Here is a 16,121-nt window from a genome sequence, read left to right on the forward strand (position 1 = left end):
TATTTATAATTCGTATAACTAAGTAAAATTCAATTTAGGGTTACTACTCATTAATTTATATATTAAAATAAGTTCAAATATTATATTGTTACCAAAACGGCGTTTGTGGATAATATATGTTCAATGTTTTATACAATTTTAATTATTAAAAATATATATATAATTTAAATATATGTACCTTTCCAGTTAAGTGTCACAAATTGAATTATGGGTAATATGAAAATATATGGGATATGGAGAAACCCATTGAATTATTCTGCCGTAAACACCGCAATTAACCACCAGGGGGAGATGTTTGGAAACTGCATGCAATCTTGTATTTGACCAAATGTAAACAATTATCATTTTGTCTACGAACATCCGATCCAGACGCATGATACGTCTTTGGAAAGCCACAAAACGGCTTTTTTATATAAAAAAATAACCCCTGCATATTGAGCTACAGGGCACAGCACGAGCAGTGAAACCAGGGTCCCCACAGACTTCTATCAGGCGCGTTCACGATCATAACAAAGCCTACGTCAGCATGCGCGCTTCACAGAATGTCCGCCCCCATGCTTGCCTGGAGTTTCACATCGCAATAGGAGCCGTATTGTTATTTACACCTGTTTAAGGGGCTTGTGTTTTGGCTGTACGGCTTCATCTCATCCTTTTTGTTTGTCATAATCGACAGCGCGCCAGCCTCCGTTTTCTGTGTTTGTTTTAACCCTTTGCAGTCCATTTATTAAGTGCGCAACAGGCACGTCAGGTTTTCACACGCGCAGTTAATTTTAGACGCGCTGTTTAAAAGTATTTTTTTTCAGTCAAACGGGTTTAAATGGCCCTGCATATCAACAAAGCACTCACTAGGCATCTCCAGCCCCGCCCCACCCTTTCGTTTGCTATAGCGTTTACCTATGTAAGAAATAATAATAATAATAATAATAATAATAATAATAATAATAATAATAATAATAATAATAATAATAGTCGTACATACCGATTGCGATCGATCATCTCCAGATCACTCGTTTTATAACCAAACTCCTCAATAATGCGATCCAAGTCATTATTTTATTACTATAACATCTGAAAAAAGCTCTGCAAATGTCCATGATAGTCTCTGTGTGCTGACGCACTTAGCCAGCTTGTTTACTATGAACGCCCCGTTATCTGATACCTGATACCATGTATGACTATTCATGAGATACGCCTTTTTTTTTTTTTTTTTTCCGACTTGTCTCGGCTCCTGTCGCTCCCACTCGGCAATTGAATTGTTTTCTCGGCTTTTTCCGGAGAAAAAACGACTAAACACCCGTTTATTGCGTTGCTATAATGATGTCGGACCCAGTCCGACAATGGACCGCAAATTAATGTTGCTGTGTTGTTTTTTGCTATGGAAGATATATCTGATTGCCCCCGCTAATGCTTTATTGTGCTCACACGAGGTTGTTGCCTCTTCATGGTTTTAATATCACCGGTTGTGTGTTAATTTCTTTTTATTGTTGTGTGTTCGCTGCACACGAGTTGTGAAGGAGTGACGTCGCTGTTTATATTGTTGTTCTTGTTCCCTGCAGCATTGATTGTTGGCCAATCTGTATCTATCATTTTGTGATCCATGGGGGTTGATTACATTGGTCACTTAAACTGTAATTTTTTATTAGAATTCACTGTGTTGTTTATGTATTTCTGTGGGGTTTATTGTTTTAATTAATATAGTTTTCTGTTTTAACAAGATATAAACTGAAAACACACAATGTGTGGGGTTTGTCAGTGTGTGCCTCGTAATCACGTGACCCACGATTTAAGACTACAGGGGGTGCGTTCACGAGAGGCAGACTTTGCTAAGTCTGCGCAGATTCTGCAAAGATTCGGAAAATTCATTGGCTACTTGCTCCGATTCTGTGCGTATTCTGCGCAGAATGACGGAAGTCTGCGTGTCGTGAACGCACCCGAACTCTCTCCACACACAACACACAGCGTTCTTGCGCCTGCCATCACTCCTGCACACGTGAGGGGAATACATGCAGGCTAGAGTGTCTCACGTGTAGGGCTGTGTGTTGAAATGAACCTGGAAACAAATTCAAATCCATGCGTTTCCAGCAGATGTGTCCGTCCTCGCCTCTTGCTTTGCTCGACTACCTCCAAGAGAAATGTGTTGGGCTTGTATCTTCACCTCAGTGTTGCTATTGTGTTTAAATTGACACATTTTTTTCTGCACTTGTATTAAATGTCGGTTCATCTGTGAGACTGAGAAATAATTCTCATACAATATTATGTCTGTAGACCAAGAGAAAATTCATAATACTGTTCTGTGACAATGTGAAGCACTTCCAGTGTATTTATTTATTTATTTATTTATTTTTCTATTGCATTTATATAGAGATTTTTGTACAAGCGTTTCACAAAGCACTGTACAGTACAGAGCACAAAAAAAGAACAAACCACAATACATTTCTATAGCATGCCACTCATACAGACCATAATAATACAAAAGCAGCAGTTTTTATGAAAGTGTGTTTTTGCTCTTGACAATACTCGACCGTCCCCTCGCTAGATTGCTCTGATACTGTGTGTGTGTGTGTGTGTGTGTTCTTGTCTCTCGCCTGTCCTGTGAAGATGAAGATGTAGTTTCAGTGTTTAATGCTCATCCCCTCACTTTGTGTCTGTGTGTTCTTGTCTCTTGACAGGTCTGTGAGGATGAGAAGGTCTCCACAGTCTGGAGTCTGGTCTCTGACAGGCTCAACATACCTGTCAATCAACAGGGACTCCTCTACAAACGCAAGGCGCTGGCAGGTAGGCTGAACAGCACAGCACAGCACAGCACAGCTCACCCCTCGCCTCACCCCTCCTCACCTCGGGTCAGTGTGGCACAGCCTGCCTGCTCTTCTGAACAAACACTTCAGCTCTGCCGACGCAGTGAGAGTCTGGAGCAGCAACACAAGGTAACCTGAACACAGTAAACAGACACACACACATACAGTGAGAGTCTGGAGCAGCAACACAAGGTAACCTGAACACTGTAAACAGACACACACACACACAGTGAGAGTCTGGAGCAGCAACACAAGGTAACCTGAACACTGTAAACAGACACACACACACACACATACACAGTGAGAGTCTGGAGCAGCAACACAAGGTAACCTGAACACAGTAAACAGACACACACACACACACATACACAGTGAGAGTCTGGAGCAGCAACACAAGGTAACCTGAACACAATAAACACACACACTGCTATATACACACACACACACACACACACACACACACACACACAGTGAGAGTCTGGAGCAGCTACACAAGGTAACCTGAACACAATAAACACACACACACACACACACACACACACACACACACACACACACAGTGAGAGTCTGGAGCAGCAACACAAGGTAACCTGAACACTGTAAACAGACACACACACACACAGTGAGAGTCTGGAGCAGCAACACAAGGTAACCTGAACACAGTAAACAGACACACACACACACACATACACAGTGAGAGTCTGGAGCAGCAACACAAGGTAACCTGAACACAGTAAACAGACACACACACATACAGTGAGAGTCTGGAGCAGCAACACAAGGTAACCTGAACACTGTAAACAGACACACACACACACAGTGAGAGTCTGGAGCAGCAACACAAGGTAACCTGAACACAGTAAACAGACACACACACACACACACATACACAGTGAGAGTCTGGAGCAGCAACACAAGGTAACCTGAACACAGTAAACAGACACACACACACACACACATACACAGTGAGAGTCTGGAGCAGCAACACAAGGTAACCTGAACACAATAAACACACACACTGCTATATACACACACACACACACACACACACATACACAGTGAGAGTCTGGAGCAGCAACACAAGGTAACCTGAACACTGTAAACAGACACACACACACACAGTGAGAGTCTGGAGCAGCAACACAAGGTAACCTGAACACTGTAAACAGACACACACACACACACACACATATACACAGTGAGAGTCTGGAGCAGCAACACAAGGTAACCTGAACACAGTAAACAGACACACACACACACATACACAGTGAGAGTCTGGAGCAGCAACACAAGGTAACCTGAACACAATAAACACACACACTGCTATATACACACACACACACAGTGAGAGTCTGGAGCAGCTACACAAGGTAACCTGAACACAATAAACACGCACACTGCTATATACACACACACACAGTGAGAGTCTGGACCAGCAACACAAGGTAACCTGAACACAGTAAACACACACACACAGTGATTTTCTGGAGCAGCTACACAAGGTAACTTGAACACAATAAACACACACACTGCTATACACACACACACACACACACACACACTGCTACAATGCACACCGGATTTAAAAGTATGTTCTGTATTACAGTGCCACATGTCTCTTTTGGCAAGTGATATTTTCAAAATAATATTGAGTGGCAATAAAGAGTGCTGACTGTATTTGAACCCGGAGTAACTGTTTGTTAAGGTAGTTAGTAACACTTGTGATTGTATTTAATGATTCTTTATATCCGTGATTGTCTTGATTTCAGTGCAGTTAATTAACGCAGAAGTTGTTCTTCCCTGTAACTATTGTAAGGATTAATGCTGCCTCTTTCAACTTGGGGTGCATGCTATGTATTTTTTGGGGGTCACTCTTGGGACAGGTAAAGTTGTATAAAATGTCCAACTAAGCTGAAAGCATTTATAGAATTTAATTTTATTTATTTTTTTAAGGTAATGAAGTGACACTTTGAATATGGGGCCTGATGAGAGAAGTATCCTTTTCATGTGGTTTTGGTTTTGCCGTTGTGAGCAGGTGTGGGAGACAGCACCGTGTCTGCATGTGAAATAACAAAGTCATCGCAGTGGAGGGACTCTCTGAAGGCTGCTGTTTGTGGATTTGTCTTGTAATGTGAGTGATCTACTGTACTGTGATGCCACTGTCTGTACGCACGCTGCACTGTAGGAGAGACACCGCTAGCATTCACAGGGCATGCTTGTTCATTTAAAGCACTACTTTAAAGACCCATATGACTTCATAGAAAAAATTAAAACATTCAAACTACCAGAAACAGCTTTTCTCTTCACAATAGATAGACAGCTTGTACACAAACATAGAGACCAACACAGGCATTGCAGCTATCAGGAACTGTCTAAATCTAAATCCAGATCCAACCGGACGAGGAACTGAACTCCTGTAAATCAGCTTAACGAAAAACGACTTTGAAATCGACAGCCAGTTCTACCTCCAAACCAAAGGAACAGCGATGGGGAAACGCTTTGCGCCATCATATGCTAACATCTACATGGCCGATTGGGAAGAAACAATCCTCCCCAGATGCCCACACAGACCAACTCACTATTTCAGGTACCTAGATGACATTTGGGGCACTTGGACACATAGCATGGAGGAATTTACAAATTTCATCTCGTTACATAACAGCGAAGTAAACTTTTTATACACCACCACTTACAAAGGACCACATTTTTCACAAACACACCAACTAGACACCAAAGTATATTTTAAAGAAAGACACACACGACAGCCATAGGCTCTGTTTGAGGAGCCAATTACGTATGTCAAACAAGGAGCATATTTGATCCAATCAAAAGTGATTGAAGGTAATAAAACATGTTATTTTAAAATACTGCGTGGACACAGCAGTTCCACTTAGTCACCACTGTGTGGCAGCATTGATAATGAAATATTTAACAGTTTTGCAGTGCAGGAAAATAAATGGCACCTCGCATTTTATCATGTTTGACGTCTACTGCCTTAAATATTTAAACTGGGGGGGGATAACGACAGCTTGATTTGCCTGAGGCTTGTTAACCACAATCCCAGGGGTTTGATTTCAGATGCAAGGAAAAAAAAAAAAAAAAAGTCTTGCCTAATGAATATTTACACTAGAATACAGAATTAACCAAACAAATAAGAGATAAAAACTTTATTGGAATATAAATACAAATTTATTACAAAAAGCTAGGAGCAGTGTACATGTTACGATATTCAAAGCAGACACATCGCAGCTCCAGGATGCATCAGTACTCTTGGGGATGGGAACCTCTGACCTATACAGATTTCAGAAAGCTTGATTATACCCTTGACCTATCACCATGGAAACAGTAGCTGCAAGTGGCCATGTTTGTTGTTTGACCTGCTCTGCCGTTTCAGCACTCGCTCGCCCGGGCTCGTTAAAAAAAAAATTGATTACAAAAAAACTCCCCACAAAAATTATTTGCAAAATCGTGTTTCAGTTCTGGGCCTCTCACTCAAGCACAGAGACACGCACACCCTGTCCCGCAGGGGCTGGGAACCTTGAATTTATTCCACTTCTGAACATTGATTTGAACCCAGGCCTACAATGCAACTAGATGCCACCCTACCCCATATACTTAAGTTGATGTACATGTCTGTTATACCAATATTATGAAAGTTAAATTTGGATATAAACTAAAATTTAAAAAACCAACTCTGTCATTATTACAACACTTTGAAACACCTGATTGGATTACTACATCTTTTCAGCCAATACAATAAAATGCATTGCCTTAAAATACTAGTGACATTTTGCGACTACAGGAAATTGACATCGAAATCTGTTTTACCTGGAGATGAAAGCAGGTGCTCGGTTGTGGCTGCAGTGCCATTGGCCCTTTTCCTGCAAAAAAAAAAAAAAGATTGTATATCAACCCCCCCACACCCCTTTTTTCTACAATATACAAGTTCTCCCCATTAGCAAGAGCAGATTCAATGGTAAAGACAGCATATTTGAAACGTATTGGAGATACATGACGAATACGTGGTTGGCAGGCGTTTCTGTATCCAAAATGTTTCTTGTATAGCTATAGAAAGAATGGCAAGGGGCCAGTTACAACATAGCGTTTACATTCACTACATAATTTTACCATCTACTAAAAAGCTTGGTCACTTATAAAATAGAAGCACAAAAAGAAATGCATTCACAATAGTGGATTAAATAGATGTTTTAAATTGGCACCAGAACTGCTTTTGTTGCGAGGGTACTTTGCAGACACAAGGACACTATACAACATAATACACAACCTAATTATTTAGAAGGCAACACAAAGTTAATACCTGTTGTCTTGTTTGAATTTGCATCTGCAATGGTTACCTGCAAAAGAGGAGCATAGAACCAGGTTACTAAACTCATTTGTGTGCAAAAACGCATTGCACTGTCCATTACTGCATAATCTATTTGAAAGTCAGTAGCAGAATGCTGGGTGTTTTGATTGGTTTGTGGAATAAATGTTAAATAAACATTTCTTACACCTAAAAGTAACATACTGTTCTGTGTTGGTGTCTGTGTACTTGTTATAATCAATGCTAGGCAATTAGGGATATGAAGAAAATGAAGATTTCCATATTCCTTAGCATTCCTGTGTGCAAACGCAAATTCAATTACACACACTGACCACAATGTCATTTACATCAAGCACCAAAAGAACCACAGACATATCAATCAAACATGGCTTAGCCATCCAGTTGGTTAGTTTAACGACTTGTGAAAAGTTAGTTAGCATTCCAAAGACGGAGTTAGGCTTTTGTTTGGTTTATGTATCTGTGTAAATAAAAGTGCATGAAAAGTACTAAACTTGCAGTTCTGGTGTCTGGATCACGTTTTAGGAGCAAAAACCAGCTGTTCCGGGGGGGGGGGGAGCATTGCCAACAATTGTCTACCAAGCCAAGACATCTCTTGTCATACATTTTAAGATCAATGTAATAGCGTGGAAAAAGAAAGACTGGACAAAGAAGAAACTGTAAATAAGTCTAGTATTAATCACACAGCTCTGTCATGCATCGACAGCTTTAAGATGGTAATACTGCGGGCCTTTGCCATTTCCATAGAGGACATGCTGAAGATAATATTTAATCTGAGGATATAAAGAGGTGAAGGGAGGCTTTAATGCTTGCTCACATTGTATGAGATCACTGTACCTCCACATTGTTTTATCACAGAACAGATTCACATTTCATCCACAGGTGTGTGCAGTGAAGGAGTTAAAGGCATGGAATTATCCGTGGTATGTGTCATAACAGCTGCAGCCAAAGAAAAAACAGCACACACACAGAGCCACTTCAAAAACAGCACGCGCACACAGAGCCACTTAACACTAGAGGGATGCTTTGCTTGTGCATGGCCTGCCAGCAGTAATTTTACCAGACATTTATCATCCAGTTCTGCAACGTGATTTTCATTTAGCACAAACAGATGTAAAGTGATCAATACTTTCCATGTGGGCCCTAGCATAAATCATACTTTATGTACAACTAGCTAGAGATTTCAAAAACAAAATCTAGGAATCAAAGGTCTTCACCCAATGCAGTTTGGGTGACTTATCTCCTTTTTAACTGTGTGCTAGGGAGCCAGCCAAACAGAAAGGACCAGGAGACAAAAATACCCATAAAGACCAGCTGCACATGTAATTTACCATCGAGCTAAATTGATGAACTTGTTAGAATAATAATTTGCTGCACACTTGCCATTTTCCATTGTATTGTGAGACAGTTCTGTCCCTGTGGTGCATTTGGATGAATCTACACAACAGAACAGCAGCCAAACAGGGAGGACTACATTAATATATCAAGATGTAAAAAAAAAAAAAAAAAAAAGTTGCTTTGGGATTACTGTCAACATTGATTGCCTTTTAAATAGAAAACAAAACATGATACTTACCTTCAATATATATCTATATCATTGTGACAAAGCCGGGGTGAGCTTGCCACATGCAGGACCGCCTTTACTTGTCGTTGTGTGAAAGGAACAGTACCGGCACTCCACACAAGTACAGGTAGGTCTAAGCTATACCGGACAGCTAAAATGTTTCCTGGTCAAAATAAAACCCCAACATTTATTGTTTCGAAGTGGATCACAAACGCTGTACCTTTCCTCTCTGGTTCCAGCTCCCTGGAAGTCTCTCCTAACGGAGCGCTGAGCTCTCCTTTTCTAGGATGTGGCTGCTCACAATTATCACCAATTGTTCAATTAAGGAGCAGCCACATTCTCAATTTTTTTTGACAGGGACAGGAATTAACCCCATCCCTGCCAACCACCACCAAAACACACAAAAACACCACAGTGTATTTACAGGCAGAGCTCTCACTCTGCCACAGTCAACTGAATGTACTTTCTATATTTAAACATGGAAATAATAATAATAATGATGATGATAATAACACTATGTAACACAATTTTTGTTCCTGGGTAGTAAGTGTTATTTCCTAATTGCTTATGCCTCAAAAGTATAGAAAATGGCTATTATTTCCCACAAACTTTGCTTTTGTGACCAGGACAGTGATATTTTGAAATTTACCTATTTCCAATGAGAAAACGGGCGAATTTGTGTCTTTTCGTTCACATAAAGTCAGAAAAAAACAGCATATGAATCCAAATTAACATGTATTTATACTAAAGTAATACAAAAATGACTACAAAAGATTTAGAAGTGAGTAGTTTTTCGAGATTTACAATTATACTGTAAATCACTTTCACGAATCAGCCCCCAAATGTAGTCTCCCTTCATGTTCTCGTTATACTGTCCTTGGTAGCGGTGTTCAAAGTCCAGTATATCCTGGTGGAAGCGCTCACCTTGCTCCTCTGAGTACGCTCCCATGTTCTTGAATTTATCAAGATGAGCATCAAGGATATGGACTTTGAGGGACATCCTACAGCCCGTTGTGCCGTAGTTCTTTACCAGAGTCTCAACCAGCTCCACATAGTTCTCGGCCTTGTGATTGCCCAGGAAGCCCCGAACCACTGCAACAAAGCTGTGCCAAGCCACTTTCTCCTTACTAGTGAGCTTCTTGGGGAATTCATTGCACTCCAGGATCTTCTTTATCTGTGGTCCGACGAAGACAGCGGCTTTGACCTTTGCCTCAGACAGCTTAGGGAAGAAGTCTTGAAGGTACTTGAAGGCTGCCGACTCCTTATCTAGAGCTCTGACAAATTGTTTCATAAGGCCCAATTTGATGTGCAGTGGTGACATCAGCACCTTCCGGGAGTCCACCAGTGGCTCCCACTTGAAGTTGTTCCTCCCCACAGAGAACTCGGTCTGCTGTGGCCAGTCCCGCCTGTGGTAGTGCGCCTTGGTGTCCCTGCTGTCCCAAAGGCAAAGATAGCAGGGAAACTTGGTAAAACTGCCTTGGAGACCCATCAGGAATGCCACCATTTTGAAGTCTCAAAATGTGTCTGCCGGATGCTTGCAGCCTCTTGATGCCATCTCAGAAAAATGCAGATATGTATCCACTTAGGCAGCTGGAACTAAACTGAACTGGTGGGCTTAAGGCCCCTGTATTTATACTACGATTTATATTACTGGAAAGTTCTAGAAAGTTCTAGAAGTTACTCCAAGTTTACTCAGCACTGAATCTATCTGGAATGTTCTGGAAAATAGGTACATTTCAAAATATCACTGTCCTGGTCACAAAAGCAAAGTTTGTAGGGAATAATAGCCATTTTCTATACTTTTGAGGCATAAGCAATTAGGAAATAACACTTACTACCCAGGAACCAAAAAAAAAAAAAACGGTGTAATAATAATAATAATAATAATACAAATGAAAAAACAGGCCTGGTAGTCTTCCTATATTCATTCTGTCTGATTTATAATTAAAAATAAATGATGCATCAACTTTAAAAAAAAAACATGGGTTTGCTAGATAATTTTACATACTAATGAGATTGAAATTGAACGAACACTTCAAAATCCATAATATAACGCTGCAAGGTATGCTCCTGTTCCTGAAATATGAATTGAATTTATATCTTGAAATGATCGTTTACTTGTTGCTGTTTTACAGAGAATGAATGTGGCAAGCATGTCTAATAAATCTGTTTTAAAGGTTCAAAACAACATGAGACACAAAGAGCTTCCCCAGTACAACCTTTTCTTCAGCTGCATGAGAAGTAATGCACTGTTAGGAGTAGGATAGAAGGCACTCCCTAATAAGCTGACCTTGTTTTTTATGTTAAAGACTTTAAGAGAAGTGAAAGCTTTATTATTTTAGTTATGAAAATGAATTCATCTGTTTGTTTGGACATAAAACATTTCCATACCACTCACATCCATGCACCCCGATCCATTAAGAAGGCAATCCATGCTTTCATCACAATTATACACATTCTTATAGCTGTAGATTTTTTAAACAAACCACTTGATATATGTTTATGCAATTGACTCACACTGAACAGGATTCTCACAGCTCTCTACTTCAAATACCCATTAGCACATGGAAAAAAAGCTACCAAACCAGCAAGAAACAACTTCCACATTTGACTTAGGGACTTGCAAGTAGTAATATTTGTTTGTTTGTTTAAAAACTCTTAGTGCTTTTCCCCATTATTTTAGAATACAGTTTGGAGAAGAAAAACAAGCTTTGTGAATGTGACCCAATGTGAATAAACTTCTAAACGTGTGTTCATTGATTTCTATTTTCACACACAGGAGTGCTGGATTTATCATAACATACGTGAACATGTTTTAGCACACGTATTGGAAATGAGGCGTTTTGTTAAGCCTTTCAGCCGTGGATTTGAGTCTCGTCAGGTTAACATGCACTATGTTCTGTGTTGCTCCTGATAGAGTTTAAACAAAACTATTCCCTAAGATACTAAGCTATTATGGATACAATTAAAATGCAGCCTCAAACATCTGGCCTTACTTAGCCCCAAGGAAATCAAGCCAACCTGTTTAAACACTCGAGCGATCCCTGTTTCCAATGCATTTTAAGGCATTTCTTTGATACATGATTAAATTATATGACTGTGGCTTTTGCATCATGACTTGTTTTATTTGTATTATTCTCCTGCAAATCAGTAAGGCTGAGCTCAATCCTGATTGCATAACCTTTCCAAATTGAAGAGCATGTGTATTATTTGTATTCAGATGAGATTGTTTTTGATGTCTTTTCTGACTGTATTAATCTGTCTTTTTACATTCCCTGACAGACACAGCTGTGAAGTGTTCGTATATCTACAAGATTGCAGCGGCCAATTGCAATATTTGTGATGACAAAGGACTTGGTTGTTAAGAAACGTGTGCATGCAAGACTTTTTTTCAGTCAGTCTAGAAATGAATAAATGTATGTGAATATCTGGGAAGTTAGTGATTTGATTCATACATTGGTGTTGCTGCAGCTCCAAAGGTCACCCGTCCTTAAGTCTATCAGTCACAATCTATTGCTATTGCTGCCCTCTTAAGGAATATTTTATGCCATCTACATTTTCAGAATATTAATTGGAGAAAGATTAAAAGGGTGTTTTGTGAATAAGGCCAAATGTATCTTCTAGGAAAGAGTAAAGCTGCTTTTGGTTCTGAACTGCATTTCATTCTATTAACATCACTCTTCATTGATACCTGATCATTCAAGGGCAAGGTGCTCTTTGATTTAGTGTTTTCATTTTGAACAAGATTCTGTTGTTGGTTTCTGAGCTAGCAAAGGAATTCTTTTCAACCCATTTATTTCTTAATGTCATTTGTAACTGCCTGCAGGGGTGTTGGGCTCTGCTATTCACCCAAGGTAACAGCTCACATGAGTTACTGGCACATGCATCTGCTTAAAAAGTCTTAAAAAGTCAAGTGAAGCTGAATTCTCAAGAAAAGATCACCCTGTCCCTCAGGGGGAATGGAGAATTCGAAGGAGGCATTGATAAGAAAGGCAAGAGACTGGAGACATATGGCACTCACAGATAACAGCATGGAGAAGGACTAACACCAACTGATTTAAACTCAGCCAATCAGTCCCCTACAGTGCTGGTCTGCTGTCACTGAGAGGCTGTTAATCCTGTTTGCTGTTTTAAACTCTGCAGTAGCAAAGAGCATGTTTCCTGAATTAGTGAAACTTTTTAAATATAACTGAATCTCTTAGTCGCAGGCGTAAAGATGGGTCACCGTATGGAGAACGGCACCACATGCAGGGTTTAATTCTGAGGTTCTACTTTAAAAGCTCACTAAATACAGTTTTGTAGAATAGAAAATCATCAAATAAAATACAACTTTTTGTCCGGGCCCAATTTACTGTAGTATCCCATGGTTGTAGTAAAGCATACCAATACTGTCCCCCCGGATAAGAGCCTGGATAATACTGTCCCCCCGGATAAGAGCCTGGATAATACTGTCCCCCCGGATAAGAGCCTGGATAATACTGTCCCCCCGGATAAGAGCCTGGATAATATTGTCCCCCCGGATAAGAGCCTGGATAATACTGTACCCCCAGATAAGAGCCTGGATAATACTGTCCCCCCGGATAAGAGCCTGGATAATACTGTACCCCCGGATAAGAGCCTGGATAATACTGTCCCCCTGGATAAGAGCCTGGATAATACTGTCACCCTGGGGAAGAGCCTGGCTGCAGAAAGGATGGGTTTAGCTGGATTTCTGTCACTGGGGACCTTATCTGACTGGGGCTGATGGATTCCCAATTTAAACTCAGAAGGATTTTTAGTAGCTTTCAAGTCATTCTCAGATCTCAGTTAGTGACAGCTTGAGCACAGTCCAAAAAATAAACTAGTAGTAGGAGCCAAATAAAATACTTAATGTAACTTATGGACATTAGTCTTATTTGCTTCATTAAGTATTAAGCAGAATCCAATTTAGGTAACAATTTATTTTAAGCATAGTTATCTAACGTGCAATTATGGCTCAATTTCTTGTAGTAATCTTATTTAATGGTATCAGAAATGTAATTAAAGTTTGATGTATGCTTACTTAACATCCAGTAATGCTTAATTACCATTTACTTAGTTTACTGCTTGACCAAATGCCATAATGAAATGGATCTGAGGTTCCCTAATCAGTTGAGGGTAACATTTCCATTGCATTTAACTCACAATGCACTCACTGCCTCTGATCGTGTTGGACAGCAAGAGATTGAAGAATATGCACGTATTCCTCCGGCCAGTCACCTTGTAGACACGCCAAACAGGTTTCCATGGTGAAAATAATGAGATATCTTGTAACAGTTGTAAGTCGCCCTGGATAAGGGTGTCTGCTAAGAAATAAATAATAATAATGGTGACCCTACCAACAGTGTGATGGTGGCCATTTCTATTTTTCTGTCCAGCTTCCTAGATATGCCTCTATCAGACAACATCCCTGTGCTGAGCACATATAACAAGGCTCCAGTCTGTCAATGACTTTGGAAACACAGAGCACTCTGGATTTAGAACTGGTTAAGAATGAAATCCATTGGGGGCTGCAGTTTGTGTTGAAGAGATCATTTCTCAGGGCACCTGTAGAACTCCTCTGTTTGTATCCTGGGACACTATCACCCTTCATGTAAATGTGCTTTATTTTGCTCTTATCTGCCCCCTATTTTACTGCATTTAATCCTGTACTTCAGAATACTGTAATCTGCCAAGTGTTTAACCTGTAGTACTTTGTATTTAATCACATCCTGATGTAACTATCACTATTTAATCATATCCTGATGTAACTATCACTATTATCTGCTGTATTATTGAATTGTGGTTTGTCACACTTGTACTTTGCTTGAACAAAAGTTATTGTATTTCTTGTTCTTATTGTATTACTTGTATTGTAACACTCGAAATGTATTTGCTTACAATTGTAAGTCGCCCTGGATAAGGGTGTCTGCTAAGAAATAAATAATATATATATATATATAATTCCAGTGTGGTTTATGATGTCCTTAATGATGATGGTAACTTGGCAGACAGTGCACAGCCATCCTGCCTTGAGCATTCATTATCAACTGAGTGTAGTTCTTCACATTCCCAGAGACGTGACAAAACAGAACAATATAAACAATTACCACACAAGAGTAGAGAATTACCTGGAAATGTCACAACTTTATTAAAGCCTGCTCCCTGGTAACACAGCAAACACAGAAAAACTCTGGTTCAGAAACGAAGACCTTATCACTGTAAAGACTGACATCATTAGACTGGTGCATGAATATATTACAGCGGAAGCTAGCCATTCCCCTACAGTGCCGACCACATTCAAATTAGTAAGCCATCATCACTGAAGACGTTAATTACATTTGAACTTGTACTACACAAAGTCCCACTTCAAACTGTGAAAACATTTTTGTTTGAAAATGTTGACACTCTGTGATTGTGAGTTAACAGTTTCTTTCTCAAAGTGAGGTGTTGTACCATGAATACTTTCCGATATTTAAACAGGAAATTCTTCATTCCAGACACTGTTTAATATCTGTATGTCTTTGTGATTGGAAAAAACGTGTGCTGCTGCCAAAAGTTTTTCCCTAGAAGTAATTTGATTTTCCATTTTATTTTTTACAAAAATAATAAGAATTTAAAAAGAAAGTGAATAAAAACATATTTGAATATCCATGAAAACAGTTTGATGAAACTGCTCAGTGAATGTCAGCACTTTAATGGGGCAGGTTGATGACTTAATTATAAAGGCTCCTCATATCATGTGGGCTGTCATGCTAATGACATCATAAAGGTTAGAAGTAGGGCTTCTGTTTTTCGGGGAAAAGGAAGGAATGGGTTATAAAACAGTGCTGTGGACAATTGGCGAGCACGGAGGAGTCTCTAAATTCTCAAGTTATGGGTCCTCATGGAAATGCCTGTTATTCAATCAATGGTCCTAGATTAGACAAAGGATATGGATTACTTTACATTTATTTGTATAGATTAGCAAGTTATTGTAAAGCTATGCAATAGAGGCACATATAAAGGTCATTCTTTATAAGGCATGTTTATAATGCATTAAAGTTGACTGTAGTTTTATGAGTGAGTGTGAAGTAGTGTCTTGAGCATATTGTAACCGATGAGCCTGTTGTAGGATTAGTCCATCCCCCTGGTATGCAAATGTAAAGGTGCAAGGGGTTATGGGTGCTACATTTCATGGAAGTTTATCTGGCTTTTTACCCTTGCTGTGGGGCTTTTACACTAAATGATGTGTATTTGTTTGACATTGAAGACTATTGTCTAGTTTCACACAGCCTGATTTGTTCTAATCTTATATTACTTTACCTAAATTAACACTGAGTAGCCAAGATCAGTTCTAATCAGGGAAACTAGGACAAATACTGCACTGTGATGTAGGGTTTTTGAAGGCATCGCGGTTTGCACCAGAGTAAATTAGCTATAT

At 39.6% G+C, this 16,121-nt stretch overlaps 2 long non-coding RNA genes across 2 annotated transcripts in view; one reads left to right on the plus strand and one right to left on the minus strand.

Moving 5' to 3' along the window:
- Positions 1–5,964, plus strand: part of LOC117428537 (uncharacterized) — a 7,841-nt gene extending 1,877 nt beyond the window's left edge. The window contains exons 2-3 of the long non-coding RNA XR_009307983.1: positions 2,670–2,924; positions 4,749–5,964. This is a non-coding gene — a long non-coding RNA (uncharacterized LOC117428537). The remainder of the gene's footprint in view (positions 1–2,669; positions 2,925–4,748) is intronic.
- On the minus strand, positions 5,962–8,928 carry LOC117428535 (uncharacterized). The gene is made up of 4 exons (XR_004548326.3): positions 8,714–8,928; positions 7,114–7,150; positions 6,624–6,676; positions 5,962–6,205 (listed from the first exon to the last, which is right to left on the minus strand). It is a non-coding gene; the product is annotated as an uncharacterized LOC117428535 (long non-coding RNA).
- Positions 8,929–16,121: the final 7,193 nt, after the last annotated feature.

Source organism: Acipenser ruthenus, chromosome 21, assembly GCF_902713425.1.
Source record: "Acipenser ruthenus chromosome 21, fAciRut3.2 maternal haplotype, whole genome shotgun sequence".
Classification (NCBI taxonomy): Eukaryota; Metazoa; Chordata; class Actinopteri; order Acipenseriformes; family Acipenseridae; genus Acipenser; species Acipenser ruthenus.